Consider the following 15,765-nt stretch of genomic DNA (forward strand, 5'->3'; position numbering starts at 1 on the left):
CTTTATCTGCCTTCCCAATAAAAACTAGTTTGAACATTTGAAAATATATTTGATGGAAAAGAGATGTATATTTCTGGACGATGCACCATGCTGCTTTATTGACAACATGATTAGGCTAATATTCGATTTGAGAACGCCGCTCCTCCCTCATTGAAACTGAGTATCACTTGCGGTGCTGGGTGCTTCCCTCCCCAACTGTAGCGAATCCGGATACAACGCGCTTGATTTGGTCACACCCTTTATCTCCTTTTAAGGTGCGACGAAGGCTGGTGATGTAAATTGTGAGGTGTGTGTGGGTTGGAAAATGAAAACCAGCACAGAGAACACTTCGATGTCTTGCCCACAGAAATGGTGCCAGTTACATAACACTATTGCATGGTAGGAAGAGCAGTGTAAAAGCCGTTTTGTATTTCACGGATGCGCCTTTCATATTGGAATCGTCCCCTCGTTACTGCTTTACATGAGGTAAGTTCATGCATGACTTTTAGTCACTTACAGCAAGTTCAAGCGTAACCTACATTTAGTGGAGTGAGTGACATCTGGCTACGCGTAATCGAACGTTGAAGTTCCACTGATATGTCTGTGAATAATAGTCTACCGGTATGTTGCTATACATGTTTAGTAGCAGAGTAGCCTAGGCCTGCCTATTGTTTTATGTTTCTCTCTTGAGCCTATAATGGTTTTATATTCGTGCATTTGTCCGAAAGGAACTTCCAGGTGATTTAATTATTTCTATAAGATAACCTAACTTGACAGGCTACTAGACCAACTGATGTATATATATATTTTTTTCATCCAATATTTAGGAATGATAAAAGACTGCACGTTTTATATGTGTTGATTGTTGAATAGCCTGTAGCCTACTTTGAAATACAGTAGGCGCTATCCTATGCTATCTGAGACAGACCATGGTCCAGGGAATTGTAGTTTTGGTCCTATATCAAGTTATTTTATTCTGAAAGGATGACAGTGAGCACACAGTCAGCAGAGCAGGCCTAACAAAAATCAAAGTTATGTAGGTTAATCACTAAAATAGAAATCTGCTCTTATGTAACTCATGACTCAAGAAGAAGCATGAGCCGATTGCAGTGACGTCATGCCCCAGATTTATTTATTAAAAGGAAAACTATCTAACCCTTGCTGTGCAGCAACGAAAGCTGTTCAACCTTATGTAGGGCTTTGATTGCGTGGTATGATTGATGATGTTAATTGGGCCTCCTCAATTTCTTGAATATCAGACTATCTGAAATAGTTCATATAAGGCAACCTTAGGAAACTATGTCCTACATTTTTCTATAAGATAAATGAAAGTAGGCTACAATAGAGCAGAGCAGAATATGATAGAATACTTTATTATCCCCTGAGGATGTTATTTTGTACAGGTTAGACTACACAATCAACTCAGCAGGAGGTACAGTTACAGTCACATAGGCCTACATAAGACAGACGGTGTCACACAATACAAAGCAGAGGTAACAGTACATCAGAAAAAAATATGCTCTGCACATCATTTCAGTCATTTTTTGTAAAATAATACTAGTAAAATGTATTTTTGTGACTAGTATATGGGAGTCTTCTTATGAGGCAATCAAAGACATGCATCATGCCCTTCCTTCAAAAAATGAATATTCAAACCATTTGAAACATTGGCCTAATTCAGTCTGTAATCGTTTCGGCTGCACGGATATGGATAGTACTCCTTCAATCAAACCAGATTCAATTTTTGATGGCAAAAGGTTTGTGGTCATCGTTTCATTACTGCAACACACTGCAATGATGTGAACCATTATTTTAAAGTCATTAAATATTCAAGTTTCCATTTGCCTTGATTATGTTCCCTATAAGCTGCTCGCGGGCGCAGGACTGCCGCACAAAATAAATATCAGGCCACATAGAGAAGCAGAAGATTGAACTTCAACTTTCTAGTTTTCCCCTTTAGTTAACACTATCAACGTTTCCCTCTACTGGGGGAATTGCCAATATTAGCCACTTTCACTGCAACATACTGAAACAAAACAAACTATGCAAGAGATTTTCTTGTACAGTAGGCAGAACACACCGGAGTAAGATTATATTGCAGTGACAGGCACAACTCAGCCCGTACTCTACAGACCAGCATGGCAATACCAATCAGAGATTCAGTATCTCTATATGCAAATAGACTATTGCCATATATGGATCTGTGCCGTTTAGTTTGAACTGGACTGTGTTTACAGCATGAGTGGTCACGACTAGACGTGCATTGCATGTAGCCACGTGTGCACATTTGTTCATATTCTTTGCTAGTAAGTGAGTTATTAACCAGTTATAGCTCATTTCTAGTCAGCAATGCGGGAGTGGTTGTTTCCTACAAGAGCACAAAGCGTGTGCATTTCTAGCCATCTTTGAAAAGTGAGTCAGGTAAAGATAATTATTTCTGTCTTAAGGGGCGGTGTTGTATTTTGAGACAGGCTTGACTAAGCTAAGTAGCCAATAGGCAGAGGGTAGCATAATTTGTCTGATTCTCTGTAATAATGGTATGGGAATAATAATGAACTTTATTTTGTAAAGTGTTTTCTTGCATCAAACAACACATTTTCAGTCAACTTCTTGTCTGAAGGACAAGTGGGTAAACAGGTAAATGTCAAACCCTGCGTATTCTTTTCAAAATTTCACGGAATGTAGGCCTACATTTAACACCACACATTCTCTGCTACTGTAGGCTGAATGATAGAACAACTATTTCCATGTTAAAATGTTATGGGATGCATTTTCTCCATTGTGTTTGATGGTAGACCACTCTGGTAGGCCTACATTATGATGAAATAGCCACAGCAGCCTACTTGGCCACTGTTATAACTGTACTGTAACTTAAAGCAGATAGAGCCTCAGTGTTCACAGTAAACGTGCCAGAAGTTGCACAGAATTGTCACAACGTTCAAGTTTGCGCTCTGCAGACCAGACATTTGCTCAGTGGCAAAACATTTTTTGACGGAACATTGATTGTTAGCCTATGTTTTACTCATGTTAATCCGGTCTGTGATGTGGGTGGTTCCATGTGGTCAGACTTGTGGAAGCCACATTGAGGTGAGGTGAAGTAATGGTGGTGAGGTAAGGGTGTTTTACTGAACCAACCTGCTTGAGCTAGACTTTTAACGCAAGAGATACGCTGTCTGCCCTCAACTGGCTACCATCTCCTTTTCCTCACTCATCTGCACATTTCTATCTACCGGTATCTGTTTCTCCCTGTATTTCATGCTCTTACCATCCAATTCCTTTATTTTTATGGATACCACTGCCCTTTCACTCTGACTGTTTGGCTCAACTATGAGGTCTTCCTAGCAAAGCTGTGTCATGGCAGTAGTATAGAGGGTGAGTTCAAGCCCTGGTGATAAAGGTTGAAAATAAACAACAAGCCTTCATTTGAGTTTATAGCTAAAGTAGATGCAGCAAGCTCTGTTAAGGAGGTGATGCTATAACCTTTGCTTTCACATACCTCATTGACATTCTTTTATTTTATTGGAAGTGCGTTCAGAGAGGAAGTGGGGTCTCTGACCCCTCCTTATGATGTAGAGGGTTTTCACGTCTCTTTGCCTGAAAAAATGCTGGTGAAATCCACCCATTTTTGACTGCACCCCATTTGATTTGAAAAAAAACCTTCCATACATACATGTATTTGCCCATTGTAGAAGTGCTCAGAAAGTGACTTTTTGGACCTGAATGCCAAAACATTCAAGAGATAAAGGTCCTCAAAGTAGATATATTTTGCATACCCCACCTGTCACGCCCTGACCTTAGTTATCTTTGTTTTCTTTATTATTTTGGTTAGGTCAGGGTGTGACGAGGGTGGTATGTGTGTTTGTGTCTTGTCTAGGTGTGTGTGTGTAGTCTAGGCGTTATGTAGGTCTATGGTGGCCTAGATTGGTTCCCAATCAGAGGCAGCTGTTTATCGTTGCCTCTGATTGGGGATCCTATTTAGGTTGCCATTTTCCAGTTTGGTTGGTGGGTGATTGTCTATGCGATGTTGCATGTTTGCGCTCAGTGTTATAGCGGTCACGTTTGTTTTGTTATTTGGTATTGTTTGTTAAGTGTTCTTCATTATTAAAAGGAAGAATGTATTCTAATCACGCTGTGCCTTGGTCTCCTCACTACGATGTTCGTGACACCACCATACCGTGAGGCAACCATGTCTTCATCACTGGAAAATATACATGGTTGATGTCATTTAGAAACTTACAAACAGGGTTGTCAAGCTATTTGATCATTTATTTTAAAGAAAAATGTACATTATTGACATTGTCAATGATCTAAAATACATTTTTTTCAAGAAATTAACAAATAGTTTGACAACCCTATTGGTAAGCTTTTAAATTATATCAAACGTAACCGTTTATCTTTTCCTGTGATGAAGACATTGATGTCTCATTGTATGGCAGGGTATTCAAATGGGTCAACTCTGAGCATCTTTATCTCCTGAATGTTTTGCCATTCAGGTAAAAAAAGTCACTTTCTGACCACTTCTTCCATGGGGAAACATGTATGGAACGTTTTGTTTAAATTAAAAGGAATGCTGTCAAATAGTGATTGAATTCAAATGGATTTACCCTGCTGTGTGAACGTTAGGTAACTGATGACATGGACGCCTCTGATGTTACAGAGCCTGCTGGAGGGAAAGTAGGTTACTGGGCCATGTCCTGCAAGCTTAGACTGAACACTAGTCAGAATATTGCTGGAGCTGCATTGTGTGACTGGCCATCCACAAATGGAGCAGGTCCATGCAATAGGAAAGGCATCTTTGCTTGTGCTCTGTCCCTTTAAGAAAGACAGTCGGCTCTCCTCAAAGCTTTCATGAATGTTCAACTCATGTTGATTAATTTCAACTGCACAAAATATAGATGAAACATGACTACAGGTTTATTTTTTAGGGGTCTGGAGATGAGTTTAGCCTTGAGCAGTGAGAATCGCACCGCACCATTTTCTATTTCCATGATTTACCTGAGAATGCTTCTTTATGTATTCTCTCAATGAAACTGAGTGTCTGTATCGCAAAAGTTTTTTTGTTCAACTGCTATTATTGTGTTATTAGGTGTCTTTGTTAAAGAGAAACAACAAGCTTACCAGTGTGCTGGAGTTTTTCTTTTTAAAGGCAGTTTTATATCAAAGAAAATGTTCATTTTGTGAATTGACCTGTTAGCATTGTGAAACACAGTTGAACTCCTCTGTCAAGGTGCATTCTGGGAAATCAGTGAGGATTTAGCCTACTGCATGTGAATATAAAGCTCTCTGTCTCTTGTTCTGTATGCCAATATTCTATTCACCAGACAATATTCTATTCACTGACTCAGCCTCTGTCTGACCTCTGAGTTTTGGGTCACAAGGTCTCTACTTAAGGTTCAGCAGCTAGGCGCCAGATATCTAAACCATCTTACAGTGACCTACATCAGTGGCTCTGATTAGGCAGTGCATTCTACTCGGCAGCAACTCAGGACAGAATCCAATCAAACCTGTACTGCTTTGCAGAGAAATAGCAGAGCTCCAAGTGTAAGGTTATGAAACACATTCAGAGAATGATTCAGAATGGATTCAGACTTGATTCAATCAGAAAGACACAGGTTAGACAAAGACTGTGCCCTGACCCTTTATGTCATGGACAGGTCAGGGAGAAATCCCAGTCTGAGAGCCAATCTGAAGAAAAGGATCTAACTCCAAAGCTGCGATGGTTTGATTTGGGGGTGCCTGGTATCTGTAGTCCTCAACAGTCTAGTCAGTTTGTATGGGAACAGGAGGTTTGGAAGATAAGATGGAGCCGGGGTTAGCATAGCTTCACAGGCCAGTAGAAGTCAATAGTTAGTGATTTGGACTACATTTAAACCTCCTTATATCTCTAGTAACTGATGTAAAATATTAAAGGCAGTCACCCTGGCAGTGCACAACTGTTATACAGCAAGCATCTATTTGCGGGCCCCTTCTTCAGTTGTGTTGTGTCACCTTGTGTTTGTGCTGTTTTTTTGGGACACCGAAAATGTCATGTCACATGAGTGTCAGCTGCACTGTGCCACATTAAATATCACCATAATAATGCCTCCCATCACCAACATCATGCATTTGATGGTTATTTTCCTGTCTCTTATGTCCTCAGGCAGTGACTGATAATACAGTGAACAAATACTTGTTTCCTGGGAAGTCGTTGTTATAGCAAAGAGGATATTTATTTCATAAATTTTTGAAGGGGATCCCTAAGCCCTTCTTTTGGAACATAATTGGAATGGATGTAAGAGCAGTAATTAACACTTAACTACTGTAATGAAGTGACAGTGAAGTGTAATGCATCTGCCAACAGGATTAGAATATGACTGACTCGTAACCAGTCATACAAATTATATTCTTGAGATTTTGGTGTCCCCTGCTGGGATAGGTTGAGGATACAACTATTGATCAGTTACATAATTAGGTCAGTGTTAACACGTCAGGAATACATTATTTATTTATCATTCCCATCGCTCCTTTTTTGAAAATGAAGTATAACAAAGATGAGATCAAGTGCTGCCAATTACCCCAGTTGAATAGGCCTGACAGGCATGACACAGCACAATTGGATCATGCTATGGATTACATTTGACATTTGAGTCATTTAGAGCGACTAACAGCAACAATTACGGTTAAGTGCCTTGCTCAAGGGCACATCAACAGATTATTCACCTAGGTGGCTTGGGGACTCGAACCAGCAAACTTTCGGTTACTATCCCAACGCTCTTAACTGCTAGGCTACCTGCCTAGTACAGCTTAGTGCTTGTCATATAAGCAAAAAATAGGCATTTCTGTTATCAGATAACCCATAATCATTTAACGGATTAAACCTATGGTGGAAATACAGATATGCAAATGTAGAGGTAGAAAGGCCTGACATTATAACCTAAATATGTCAGGTAGCTTGTGGTTCCGTATGTCATTAGGCACAGAATCCTGGTGATCCTGTGTGCTGTAGTAGTACTGTAGTATTCCTTGGTGTACTTGGTGGTGGCTTCATATGCCCAGTGGAACTATGTTGCACATGACTCTTGAGAGTATGTCTGGTGTTCATGTCACCCTCTTTAACCTTCTAACTGTGACAGACAAAATGTTCAGCTCGGGTTATACAACTGCCAGTACAGACGTCATTAGCCTCTCTGCTGATGTCGCTCATCTCTGGGCCACAGCACACTGTCTTTGTACTTACTAGCTACAGGCAGAGACCTACTAGGGGCATGATTAAAGACACTAAATTCCTTTCTTCCAGTTGTTCAAATGAAATTCATGTGTTGTGTGTCATGTAGCTTCAGTGGATCATTGAAATTAGTTAGCAGAAATGGCATGAATACTTACTGTATGTGAGCAGAAATGGCATGCATACTTATTCCTAAAGGCATGCGTACTTACTGTATGTGAGCAGAAATGGCATGCATACTTATTCCCAAAGGCATGCGTACCTACTGAATGTGAAACATTTACTAAGATAACATTTCTAAGGTTTTTTCCCCTGCAGTGTTCATTTCTACCACTCAAACATTACTACAAAATCTATGGGCTAAAAAACCTAGCTAAAAAATGTTAGTTGCCATGGGCTAGTTGATCTGGACATTTCTGACAAGTTATAAATAGCTCTCTTAGGTATGCAATGACTGACATGACAAGTGGAAAACTAATAATTCACTACCCAATTTTGAAATTGCACCTTGCATTCTACTATTACAACTTTCAAGATTATTGCAAGTTGCCCCCCCCGATCCCACGCCCCACAGTTGGGAACCACTGGCCTAGATGACCTGGAATCCCCAGACAGATGGTGATCAGTGCAGCTGGTTCACAGTATCATAGAATAGACCTCTCACATAATGAGTCTAGTTAACTGAGAGGTGAACATACTTCAATCTGGGTCTATTTTAATCCCCAACCGTGTGCCAGACAGGGATGCCTTGTAGAGGGTCTGTTCTTATGGCTGGTTGTAATAATCCTGGCTTTATCTGAGTCACCCAAGGCAAAAGGTCACAGTCAAGGATTGGGTGTGGCTACAGTGGTGCTCTCAGAGGAAGACCGTTTGGTTTCAAAATATGAGCAGTCTCAGCCCTTGTGTGAATGACCTAGATGTGATTCAGATCTTGTGCTCAGGGTGTTGGTTGTGCGTCTATTACTGACGTAATCATTTGTTTGTGTTATGGAATACTACAAATGCACATTTGGCGCTTCTCCCTGAATGCTTATCAAATGAGCAAATGTCTAAATCACTGTACAGTAGAGTATAGGTCTGACAACTCCCTAGTATGAACTAGATAAAAGTATTTCCACATGTTAATAACCCGTTTTAAATGATAAGGAAATTATAAATGTAATTTTTACAAACCTTTACTCACATGTGGGTTCAAATGTCAAAGCTGTGCAAATTCTGTAGTAGAATCTTAGGCAATATTTTGATTTAGGATATAGAGGCGGTGTCACGACTTCCGCCGAAGTCAGTTCCTTTCTTTGTTTTTTCGGCGGTCGACGTCACCGGTCTTCTAGCCATCGCCGATCCACCTTTCATTTTCCATTTGTTTTGTCTTGTCTTCCTGCACACCTGGTTTACATCTCCTACTAATTTACATGTGTATTTAGCCCTCTGTTCCCTCCATGTCTGTGTGGGGTATTGTTTATTGTCAAGGTTGGTACGCTTCCGGCTGATTTGCCCCGGGTTTTGTTTTATACCCGTGCTTTGTGGCAGCTGGTACTTTGTACTTGGGTTTTGTACTTTGTGCTGCCTTTCTTCTTCTTTGGGCATTTGTGTTGTGACGCGGTTGCGTTCTGTACTATGATTGCCTAAGTAAAGTGCTTTGTCCCTTCATCTCTGCTCTCATGCGCCTGAGTTCCATAAACCAGCTACACCCACCATTGACAGGGGGTATGCCATTCTATTATTACAATGCTTAGAAGATGCTGTCACACCTTAACACTCTACTCTTAACATTGCTTGTATTTTGGAGTTAATTTGTGGCGGCTTTTCCTTGCCAGAGTGTCTGTCATATTTTCCCGCACAAATGTGTTCTTTCTCATACACGTCGCTGTGTATACATGTCAAGTGGGAGAGATAAATGTGTGTGACTTGTTACCGTAAGTGTTTTTTGTTGTTGCTAAAAAGCATTCGCTTTCCCAGACCAAACTAGAGGGAGTATAAGGTAGGGCTGTCTCTGACAAAAAAAAAGTTTGGTCGACCGAGAGTTGTCTGTTCTTTCGACCAATCGATCCTCACGCTGCTGCGCCTTACACTCCTGAAGTTGCTGGTAATAGGCCACACCAGTGGCTGGCAACCTTTTCCTTTTGAAGTGCCAAGTTATCGTACCATTTCTACTGATCTGCGTACCAGTTATAATTGTCATTTGCACATTTTTGTCAAAGTTTCATTTAATTTATAATAGTCTTCATATCTCTAAATCAATCTTATGTGGTTAATCAAAATTCTATCTAAATGAAAATGCTACAAATCTAAAAGTAATTTTCTTGTCATTGCCAACATGTAAATATAGCCTACATAAAGCACCCCCTCCCCACAAAAAAATTAAATAAAAATGTCAGCCCACGGGTAAATATCCTGATAAAAATAAATATCCTATAAATCACATTGGCTCTGCATGGACTGTCTGCTGTAAGGAACTTGAAACATTGTATCAACTATTATCTTGGTCTAGCCTGAAGATTCTAGTGCTAGCAAGTTTCCAGACAGACAAACACAGCTGTAGGCTATTTGCTCAAGGGATAAGAAGTAATCCGGTAGGTCTTTTTTAGGCCTTTTCCACCGAATCAGAGCATTACATTTTCCCCCTTTCATGTTGTGGTTATCGAAAGGGAGAGAGCTGGAAAGATTTTTCAAATAGGCTACATTGAGGAGCATTTGTCATTCTCAATGGACGTAAAAACGGACTTTGTTTGAGGCGAAGAAAACATGACATTGAGAAGCTCCACAGTGATGGTGAGTTAAGATAATCAGAAATAGTATCAGATCCCCAAATGGGCACATTTTATAAGCTTACATTTGCGCACAGGCCAAGTAGCCTAGGCCTACTTCTATGCGTAGCCAGGTGAGTGTCCTTACTCAAGATTGACAGAAGCGCTCCAAACTAAAGACAATTAATAAATTGACAACTCATACATGGAATTAAATAAACCCCCAAAAATTCTCACAAGTGTAGCCTAGGTTGTGCACTCTGCAAACAACGTGTCCACTGCTCAAGATTGACGACGGTAAGACTGTAATAATACTATATTGAATGCTTTAATAGAAATTACCGTAACCAAACAAACATTGTAGATGAGAAATGATGGTAATTAATGGTAAATGTACTACTGGTGAAACTGGTGTGCCATCCCCGCGGCCTCCACAATGGATTAGTCAACTCAAACAGGTGTAAATCAGGCAGGTGTCTCATGTGCCGTAGGATCTTTTTTATATATTTGCCACTGCTCAACAACAAAAAATCTTTGTCGACTAACCAACAGCCTATCGACCAAACAATTGACCAGTCGAGTAAATGGGGTCAGCCCTAGTATAAAGAGCTGTGTTAAAGAGAGACTGCTCCTAAAAAGCAACTTCTTGTTTTGACAATGTCCTATGTCAGAAACATTTATTCTAGTATCAGAATTTACTACACAGTGTAGGATTTGTACTTAGGATAATTTTGGTGATAAAGTATGTCACGGAATGAACAGTTTTCTGTGGGTTGGCAGCACCGAAGTAATCATCAATTTGTAGCACAATTTGGTTTGACATCCGATATCCCTATGTGGCTAGTTGGGGACCATAAGTAAATTACACAATGTACATGAGACAATATTTTAAAAAGGTCAATAGCTCTGAATTTCAATGACTAAAAACTTCAATGACTAGAAATTCATATACAAATATTGAAAGCATTTAATGAGACAACTAAAAGATGTGCAACATTAAAATATTGTCCCATTTACATTGTGTAATTTATGGACGGTTCCTAACTATACCCAGAGTGAGGCTACCCAAAGTCAAACCAACTTTGCCATGGTCGCACACCAGCCGGCTGAAGCTAACTGGCTAAAATATTTGTCTAACTCTTCCCACCTGCGAACACACACAAGACACCCACAACAAACCACAACCCCGAAACCAGCTCACGTTTGAATTCAGTCATGGCCACTAGCATTTCTTAATGAACCAGAGGATGTGGCGATGTCAGAGGAAGGCCCTAAAAACTGTCAACAACTCCTGCCACCGAAGTCATAGACTGTTCTCTCTGCTACCTCACAGAACAGCTTCTACCCCCAAGCCATAAGACTGCTGAACAGTTAATCAAATGGCTACTCAGACAATTTACATTGACCACCTTTTTATTTACTAATTTATCTTAATTGTTTTGCACTGACTTTCTTACACTGTCTCTGTGCACACTCACTAGACTCTACCCACATCCTCACACATACATTTACATTTAAGTCATTTAGCAGACGCTCTTATCCAGAGCGACTTACTACATTGACACACACACACACATGCACTACATACGCTCACACACACATGCATATTGACGCCACACACACACACACACTTTACACACGCTGCTGCTGCTACTCTGTTTATTATATATCCTGATTGACAAGTCACTTTTACCCCTACCCACATGTAAATACTGTATTATCTCAATTACCTCAACTAGAGGTCGACCGAATATGATTTTTCAACGCCGATACCGATTATTGGAGAACCAAAAAAGTCGATACCGATTAATCGGCCGATTTAAAAAATATATATATATATATATTGATTTAAAAACAAATTATTTGTAATTTACATTTATTTTGTATTTAAAAAAATTGTTTGTAATAATGACAATTACAACAATACTGAATTAATCATCAATAGAATCAATTTAGCCTCAAATAAATAATAAAATAAAATAATTAAATTTGGTTTAAATAATGCAAAAACAAAGTGTTGGAGAAGAAAGTAAAAGTGCAATATGTGCCATGTAAGAAAGCTAAAGTTTAAGTTCCTTGCTCAGAACATGAGAACATATGAAAGCTGGTGGTTCCTTTTAACATGAGTCTTCAATATTCCCAGGTAAGAAGTTTTAGGTTGTAGTTATTATAGGAATTCTAGGACTATTTCTCTCTATACGATTTGTATTTCATATACCTTTGACTATTGGATGTTCTTATAGGCACTTTAGTATTGCCAGTGTAACAGTATAGCTTCCATCCCTCTCCTCGCTGCTACCTGGGCTTGAACCAGGAACACATCGACAGCGTTACCCATGTAGAGCAAGGGGAACAACTACTTCAAGTCTCAGAGCGAGTGATGTTTGAAACGCTATTAGCGCGCACCCCGCTAACTAGCTAGCCATTTCACATCGGTTACACCAGCCTAATCTCGGGAGTTGATAGGCTTGAAGTCATACACAGCGCAATGCTTGAAGCATTGCAAAGAGCTGCTGGCAAAACACACGAAAGTGCCATTTGAATGAATGCTTACGAGCCTGCTGGTGCCTACCATCGCTCAGTCAGACTGCTCTATCAAATCATAGACTTAATTATAACATAATAACACACAGAAATACGAGCCTTAGGTCATTAATATGGTCGAATCCGGAAACTATCATCTCGAAAACAAAACGTTTATTCTTTCAGTGAAATACGGAACCGTTACGTATTTTATCTAATGGGTGGCATCCATAAGTCTAAATATTCCTGTTACATTGCACAACCTTCATTCTTATGTCATAATTATGTAAAATTCTGGCAAATTAGTTCGTAATGAGCCAGGCAGCCCAAACTGTTGCATATACCCTGACTCTGCGTGCAATGAACGCAAGAGAAGTGACACAATTTCAACTGGTTAATATTGCCTGCTAACCTGGATTTCAGTTAACTAAATATGCAGGTTTAAAAATATATACTTCTGTGTATTGATTTCAAGAAAGGCATTGATGTTTATGGTTAGGTACACGTTGGAGCAACGACAGTCCTTTTTCGCGAATGCGCACCGCATCGATTATATGCATCGCAGGACACTCTAGATAAACAAGTAATATCATCAACCATGTGTAGTTAACTAGTGATTATGATTGATTGATTGTTTTTTATAAGATAAGTTTAATGCTAGCTAGCAACTTACCTTGGCTTCTTACTGCATTCGCGTAACAGGTAGGCTCCTCGTGAGGCAGGTGGTTAGAGCGTTGGACTAGTTAACCGTAAGGTTGCAAGATTGAATCCCTGAGCTGACAAGGTAAAAATCTGTCGTTCTGCCCCTGAACAAGGCAGTTAACCCACCGTTCCTAGGCCGTCATTGAAAATAAGAATGTGTTCTTAACTGACTTGCCTAGTTAAATAAAGGTGCAAAAAATAACGGCTAAATCGGCGTCCAAAATTACCGATTTCCGATTGTTATGAAAACTTGAAATCGGCCCTAATTAATCGGCCATTCCGATTAATCGGTCGACCTCTAACCTCAACTACCTCATACCCCTGCACATTGACTCAGTACTGGTACTCCTTGTATATAGCCTCGTTATTGTTTTTATTGTGTTACTATTTCCTTTTTTATTTAGCAAATATTTGTCTTTTTAACTCTGTACTGTTGGGAATGGGCTTGTAAGTAAGCATTTCACTGTAAAGTCTACACCTGTTGTATTCTGCACGTGACCAATAAAAATGTATTTGATTTGATTTTAAATCTAAAACGAGGCCAAATCAGGAAGTGCAGTAAACTCTTACACAATGAGGAAAATTAGGTAGCAATTGACAGGAATGACACATTGGATCATATTTTCCATGGATAGTTTGTTCTGCTCTTCAAAGCCATTCCAGTATGCTCCACTTACAGCTTTATCAGCTTCACCTTTAGATCTGAAATGTATTTAGTTTTATTATACTGATGGTGACAATGATGATACTTTGTCAGCCCAAGTGTCAGAGTCCTTGAAGAACAGTGGGTTGGAGTCAGGCGCAGAGAGCAGAGGGTTCGAATAAATGTATATTTTATTCCTGGAAAAAACGGTCACGCCACAAACACAAGGCACATAAACTGACCGGCCCATACACAGGACCCAAAATGTCTGGGAAAACAGAATACAAACGAACATCCACAACCTAACAGAAAAACAATCCCGCACAAACCTAGGCGGGCCTAACAGGCTTAAATAGACAAAAATCAAGAAACACAATAAGGAACAGTTGCAACTAATAAGACCAAACGAACAGAAAAGGAAAAAGGGATCGGTGGCGGCTAGTAGACCGGCGACGACAACCGCCGAGCACCGCACGAACAGGCAGGGGAGCCACTTTCGGTGGGAGTCGTGACATCAAGGTGTCTCTTCAGGGTATTGTAACATAATCAAGGCCTTTCTGCAGCAAGGAATTCAATTAAAGACGTCAAATCAAATCAAATGTTATTGGTCACATACACTTGGTTAGCAGAGTGTAGGAAAATGCTTGTGTGCTTCTAGTTCCCAACAGTGCAGTAATATCTAACAAGTAATCTAACCATTTCCCAACAGCTACCTAATACACACAAATCTGAAGGGGTGAATGAGAATATGTACATATAAATATATGGATGAGAGATGGCCGAGCGGCATAGGCAAGGTGCAATAGATGGTATAAAATACAGTATATACATATGATATGAGTAATGTAAGATATGTAAACATCATTATTAAAGTGGCATTATTTAAAGTGATATTGTTTAAAGTGATCAGTGATCCATTTATTAAAGTGGCCAGTGATTGGGTCTCAATGTAGGCAGCAGCCTTTCTGAGTTAGTGACTGCTGTTTAGCAGTCTGATGGCCTTGAGATAGAAGCTGTTTTTCAGTCTCTCAGTCCCAGCTTTGATGCACCTGTACTGACCTCGCCTTCTGGATGGTAGCGGTGTGAACAGGCAGTGGCTCAGTTGGTTGTTGTCCTTGATGATCTTTTTGGCCTTCCTGTGACATCGGGTGCTGTAGGTGTCATGGAGGGCACATAGTTTTCCCCCGGTGATGCGTTGTGTAGACCTCACTACCCTCTGGAGAGCCTTGCGGTTGAGAGCGGTGTAGTTGAGGGCGGAGCAGTTGCCGTACCAGGCTGTGATACAGCCCGACAGGATGCTCTCGATTGTGCATCTGAAAAAGTTTTTCAGGGTTTTGGGTGACAAGCCATATTTCGTCAGCCTCCTGAGGTTTAAGAGGCGCTATTGCGTCTTCTTCACCATACTGTCTGTGTGGGTGGACCATTTCAGTTTGTCTGTGATATGTACGCTGAGGAACTTTAAACTTTCCACCTTCTCCACTGATGTCCCTTCAATGTGGATAGGGGGGTGCTCCCTCTGCTGTTTCCTGAAGTCCACGATCATCTCCTTTGTTTTGTTGATGTTGAGTGAGAGGTTTTCTCCTGACACCACACTCCGAGTGCCCTCACCTCCTCCCTGTAGTCTGTCTCGTCGTTGTTGGTAATCAAGCCCACTACTGTTGTGTTGTCTGCAAACTTGATGATTGAGTTGGAGGCGTGCATGGCCACGCAGTCATGGGTAAACAGGGAGTACAGGAGAGGGCTGAGCACGCACCCTTGTGGGGCCCCAGTGTTGAGGGTCAGCGAAGTGGAGATGTTGTTTCCTACCTTCACCACCTGGGGGGCGGCCCATCAGAAAGTCCAGGACCTAATTGCACAGGGTGGGGTTGAGACACAGGGCCTCCAGCTTGATGATGAGCTTGGAGGGTGCTATGGTGTTGAATGCTGTAGTCAACGAACAGCATTCTTACATAGGTATTCCTCTTGTC

The 15,765-nt window shown here is 40.5% G+C and overlaps 1 protein-coding gene across 3 annotated transcripts in view; it reads left to right on the forward strand.

The window, feature by feature from the left end:
- The first annotated feature begins 294 nt into the window (after positions 1–294).
- The window catches only part of LOC139537221 (neuronal PAS domain-containing protein 2-like), a 71,149-nt gene continuing 55,678 nt past the window's right edge, over positions 295–15,765 (forward strand). For all 3 annotated transcript variants that reach the window (XM_071338296.1, XM_071338298.1, XM_071338297.1), the window contains exon 1: positions 295–465. The gene's annotated coding sequence lies outside the window, so the exon portion shown is untranslated. The remainder of the gene's footprint in view (positions 466–15,765) is intronic.

Source organism: Salvelinus alpinus, chromosome 13 (genome assembly GCF_045679555.1).
Source record: "Salvelinus alpinus chromosome 13, SLU_Salpinus.1, whole genome shotgun sequence".
Lineage (NCBI taxonomy): Eukaryota > Metazoa > Chordata > Actinopteri > Salmoniformes > Salmonidae > Salvelinus > Salvelinus alpinus.